General features: G+C 42.1%; 1 long non-coding RNA gene across 1 annotated transcript; it reads left to right on the forward strand.

Annotated features, from left to right (window-relative positions):
* Positions 1 to 2,266: 2,266 nt before the first annotated feature.
* Positions 2,267 to 4,689, forward strand: LOC118944025. Its single transcript, XR_005039332.1, has 4 exons — positions 2,267 to 3,620; positions 3,793 to 3,919; positions 4,048 to 4,159; positions 4,314 to 4,689. It is a non-coding gene; the product is annotated as an uncharacterized LOC118944025 (long non-coding RNA).
* The last annotated feature ends 951 nt before the right edge of the window (positions 4,690 to 5,640 follow it).

Consider the following 5,640-nt stretch of genomic DNA (forward strand, 5'->3'; position numbering starts at 1 on the left):
TATTCTTGAGCATTTTTTCCAGATCGTTTTGCGTGTAGGTTTTGATGTCACACTATGGCAAGAAATTAGTTCCAAGGTGTAGGCTCAGGAGACAAGGGGAATATTGAAAGGCTTTATGTAAGACAGTGAGTCTCTTCCTAGGCAATTAGTACCTGTGGGTGTACCTGTCCTATCCAACCATATCAAAGAGTGTTTTTGTTAAATTCCAGAGAGCTGCAATATGCTGTTCATCGTTGTTGCCAACTATACAAAGTTATTTAAATGTTTTTTCTCAATTTTGCTTAACTTTTGGTTCTCATATTTTTTCTTCCTCCATCTGTAATCATTGTGGACCCCCTGTAGTTCTCATCTTTTTTCTTCCTCCATCTGTTATCATCATGGACCCCCTGTAGTTCTCATCTTTTTTCTTCCTCCATCTGTTATCATCATGGACCCCCTGTAGTTCTCATATTTTTTTCTTCCTCCATCTGTAATCATCATGGACCCCCTGTAGTTCTCATCTTTTTTCTTCCTCCATCTGTAATCATCATGGACCCCCTGTAGTTCTCATCTTTTTTCTTCCTCCATCTGTTATCATCATGGACCCCTGTAGTTCTCTTTTATTTCTCATCAGGGAATGGGATCCAGGAAATCCACTCACTTTTAATTCCATCAACAAATGGCTTTCAAGGGGATGTGTCCTGTCCCGATCATACCCATAATGAGTTATGGCCAGTGGGGGGGGGGGGGGGGCTGTTTTGCATGTTATTTTTTTTCATACGTGTCACACCAGTTTGCAAACAATTTAAAAAATATATATATCATTGAGTTCATAAAGCCGCTTACAGGAAGCTTCCAAATGCAGGTGTTTCAGCCTTGCTCAGTGCTTTCTGTGGTGGTTGGGCAGGCCTGCAGAAAATAGTAGCATTGCACCGTGATTGGCTCAGTGTTCAGTCACTCATGGGGACACTACGTCACCCGCCTTTAAGGGTAGACATCAGGAATGTGAGCCCTTTGGGACCTGCCATAGACTTAGATTAGAAATGCCCTTCCAAGAAGGCTCAAGGTCATTGCACACAGATAAAATTACCTCAAATCATGTTATATCTACAGTTGCTTTGATTGGACTGATCATCATCAACGTCTTACTTTCAAAATCTTAGCTAGCAGTCATCATCATAAATCAAGTAAAAAATCTACTGGCAAATCCTTTCTAATCCTTGTCATATGAAGATAAATAATAAATAGAAATGATAGATAAAACATATCGGTGGTCATCAGCCATTGGACATAAACATTACACAAGTTGAGCTGTTTGGAAAGAATTGGTGACCGTGGCTAACCTTGGAAGTTGGGAATAAACGCCTCTCAGACTGAGAAAATATGTTTTGAACGGTCATCCAACTCGGAATTGTAAATCTTTCTCTTTCTTTGAAGACAACATTTGCCAACAAAGGACCGCCACGCACAACAGGGTGAGTCCCAAAATGTCTTATATGCTGCTGCATAAATGATGTAATATTCCAGGGAGATATGTATACTGTAATGCCTCACCCTAATAATTTGGTCTATTTTCACCACTTAATTTCGCCTAACATTACTGTTCTGACTCGGTGGTGCTGCACATATAACCTGTTTTTCAGAAATGTCATCATCTAATATTGTAAGAGGTTTCATTGCTTATATGCTTATTTATCCTATGGTTCTGACTTCGAGTACAGGGAAAATACTGTAAGAGCAGCCCATGTTCTGCATTCTGTCACTGTACAAAAGTGCTGAACACATAGTTATACTGACTGCGTCTGTCGTCTCTCACTCATTAATGTCTTAATCGAAATAATGGAATGCCTCATCAGCTCATCATTCCCTTATGCCATAGTTTGTACATTTCAATTGTCAGTAAAAAACACATTTGTTTAAGCAAGTCAACCATATCAGCTGTGTTTTTAAAAAGGCAGTAAACGAGGCTGAATTGATTGTTTTGCTGCCAGACAAGGCTCCGCTGATGTAGCGGTGTTAAGGATTCAGCCAGGTGTAGCGGTGGTAAGGATTCAGCCAGGTGTAGCGGTGGTAAGGATTCAGCCAGGTGTAGCGGTGGTAAGGATTCAGCCAGGTGTAGCGGTGGTAAGGATTCAGCCAGGTGTAGCGGTGGTAAGGATTCAGCCAGGTGTAGCGGTGGTAAGGATTCAGCCAGGTGTAGCGGTGGTAAGGATTCAGCCAGGTGCAGCGGTGGTAAGGATTCAGCCAGGTGTAGCGGTGGTAAGGACTCACTCCATTGTGCTGGAAAGAAAGCTCTGCTGTTTGGACAGCTTTATGTAGGCCCTAACAGTTTGTAGGCACCGCTTGTCACTGTTATAGTGCAATTAATGTGTTATTTAGTGTAGTGTCTTTGGTGGCAATTGTTTTTGTTTGCCCCACCAAGATTTACATGCTAAAATCACCACTGGTCCTGGCTATAATCTCCATTATGAATATCTCCTAATAATTTATTGAGCTAAGGTAGATGTAGTCAAACACAAATCCATTTAGAGAAAGAGTAACAGAACCATCAAGATAACACAAACAGATACACCGACAAGACAGATACTATAGAGCCCTGTCGTTGACGACACATACAAAAAACATGAAAACATTCATAATGAGATGATGAACAGATGAGTATACTGTGAAAAATAATCCTCATGACCTAACAATGAGAAAGAAAATACATACGTATTGCATTGCTGAAGCTAGAACCAAGTGAACATCGAAGACAGCCCTGAAATACAGTCAACAGTGACAACGGTAAGATAAGACATTTCCCTCTTGAAATATTGCATGGAAATAAACCTGTAAACCTATATTGCCTTGCATTATGCCTAGGATGCTCAACTTACCACATGGCGATCGACTCAACTTAACCCAAGACATATTTTGACTATATTAGCCCACACAGCCACAATGATGCACTTTCATGCTAGGTTTAGGACATCAAATTGAAGTTTATAGAGATCCCAACTGATGTATAGAACAATATTGCAATTATCTACTTTGGTTTAGATCCGAACATAGTGAAACCGCTAACACAATGAATTTGACCTGGTGAAAATCAGTTTTTTGGAACCAACTTTTTCCATGTGGTTTCTTCCTTCAGACTCCATGAAATGATGTCCTCTTCCTAAAGATTTGGTCAAATTATTCATTTTGTGTATGGTTTCCTAGAAACAAGGGAGGCTCAATTTACTCCTTTGGCTCAACTTGGCCCACTTTTCCCTCGGCCAGATTTCTCTTAGGAAAGAGGTCCTCAATGGGGCAAGCTTAAATACATTTTAAAAATCTAAAGAAACATTGTTCAAAGAATTTGTAAGTCATACTCCATTGTTCTCTATGGGACACTTAGTGGCTTTCTGTTTGAACTCTGACCTCTGCATTACAGGGAGTCCGGATCAGCAGATGTGCCCCTTAAGGTTCCAGACACCATCACCTCCTGGGAGTCAGAGGCATTCTGCCTGGCCCCTGGTGGTTTCGGTCTGGCTGCTCCGGTAAAATTTACAGTTTTACAGCAATTCTTCCCGGAACTCCCCTTGCCTTACGCCATCATCCGTGGAGAGCATTTTGAGCTGAAGGCCACTGTGTTCAACTACCTGTCCAAGTGCATCATGGTACGGCACCGCATCATGATTGTTTCTTGAGTTGTTTCATGAGTTTCTCGAGTTGTATAAAATGTTGTGTTTTGTTGCAGTTTGCCTAGTCAGTGTTTATTTATTTTTTATTACACCCAGTGTATCAGTCTTGGGTTTTCCATGTTGTCTTACAAGTGTTCCTCTTGGGCAGGTTTCTGTGACTGCGGCTCCTTCCTTAGACTACACTCTCACACCCCTGAATGATGTCCAGTATTCATCATGCTTGTGTGCCAATGGACGAAAGACCTTCAGTTGGACAATGGCACCCTCAGTGCTGGGTAAGTCACCAGTCTCCATTCAACTGTTCAAACAGCAGAATGGATGTCAATCTGAGTTGTGTACTCTCAGTCAGCGTATTGGATGTTGTGTAACCTGTGCTGCACTCGGTCTGTCAATGTGTGTGTAGGGGATTTTAACATCCAGAGCCTGTCCAGTCCCACGCTGTGTGTGACAATGAGATTGTGAAAGTAAAGGAGAGAGGACACATCTACAAAGTCACACAGAGCCTGCTGGTGAAGGTATGTAGCCTATTGTTGTGGTGGAACTTAGTTTTAGGTTGTACATATACCATTTTGTGTAACTGCCTCTGACTGAAAAGTATCTCCCTTTCTATTCATCTCCTCCAATTATCTACATTCTCTCCTCTCTCTGTGCTCTATCACTGTCTCTCAGGCGGAGGGAACAGAGAAGACCGACACCTACAACTGGTTGCTGTGTAATGCATGAATGTTGAATGTTCACTTTTATTGAACTGATCATCTCCATTCATCTTATCATCTGTGTCCACTGGAGAAACTCTGACAGAAGAGGTGGAACTGCAACTCGCCAAGAATGTGGTGGATGGATCTGATCGAATTTCTCTCTCAGTCCTGGGTAAAATAAACATAGTGAGTTTAGAGAGATAGTGAGTTTAGAGAGGCGTAGTGGTGAGATAAGCCATGAGGTCAAAGGAATTGTACGTTCAGCTCCGAGACAGGATTGTGTCGAGGCAAAGATCTGGGGAAGGGTAACAAAAAATGTCTGCATTATTGAAAGTCCCCATCATTCTTAATACATGGAAGAAGTTTAGAACCACCAAGACTCTTCCTAGAGCTGGCTGCCCGGCCAAACTGAGCAATTGGGGTAGAAGGGCTTTGGTCAGGGAGGTGACCAAGAACCCGATGGTCACTCTGACAGAGCTCCGGAGTTTGTCTGTGGAGATGGGAGATACCTTCCAGAAGGACAACCATCTCTGCAGCACTCCTTGGCCTGAATGCCAAGCGTCACGTCTGGAGGAAACATGGCACCATCCTTACGTTGAAGCATGGTGGTGGCAGCATCATACTGTGGGGAAGTTTTTCAGCGGCAGGGACAGGGAGCCTAGTCAGGATTGAGGGAAAGATGAATGGAGAGAGATCCTTGAAGAAAAACTGCTCCAGTGCGCTCAGACCTCCGACTAGGGGGAAGGTTCACCTTCCAACAGGACAATGACCCTAAGCACACAGCCAAGACAACGCAGGAGTGGCTTCGGGACAAGTCTCTGAGTCTCCTTCCAACCTGGCAGAGCTTGAGGGGATCTGCAGAGGAGAATGGGAGAAACTCACCAAATACAGGTGTGCCAAGCTTGTAGCAATATAACCAAGAAGATTTGAGGTTGTAATCACTGCCAAAGGTGCTTCAACAAAGTTCTGAGTAAAGGATCTGAATACTTATGTTAATGTTTTTCATTTTAAAAACATTTGCAAAAAAATTCTAAAAACCTGTTATTGCTTTGTTATTATAGGCCATTCTGTGTCGATTGATGATGGGGAAAAAAAAACATTTAATACATTTGAGAATAAGGCTATAACGTAACAAAATGACAAATGTCAAGGGGTCTGAATACTTTTCAAATGCACTGTATACTCAGGAATGAAAGTAGATTAAATTTCTTCCCATTACGGGACCTCCTATGTACGCACGTGCTTATGGGCCTAATCAAGTATCGTGTCTTTACTATCATTTAATTGAAGTTTTATAT

Source organism: Oncorhynchus mykiss, chromosome 24, assembly GCF_013265735.2.
Source record: "Oncorhynchus mykiss isolate Arlee chromosome 24, USDA_OmykA_1.1, whole genome shotgun sequence".
In the NCBI taxonomy this organism is placed as follows: domain Eukaryota; kingdom Metazoa; phylum Chordata; class Actinopteri; order Salmoniformes; family Salmonidae; genus Oncorhynchus; species Oncorhynchus mykiss.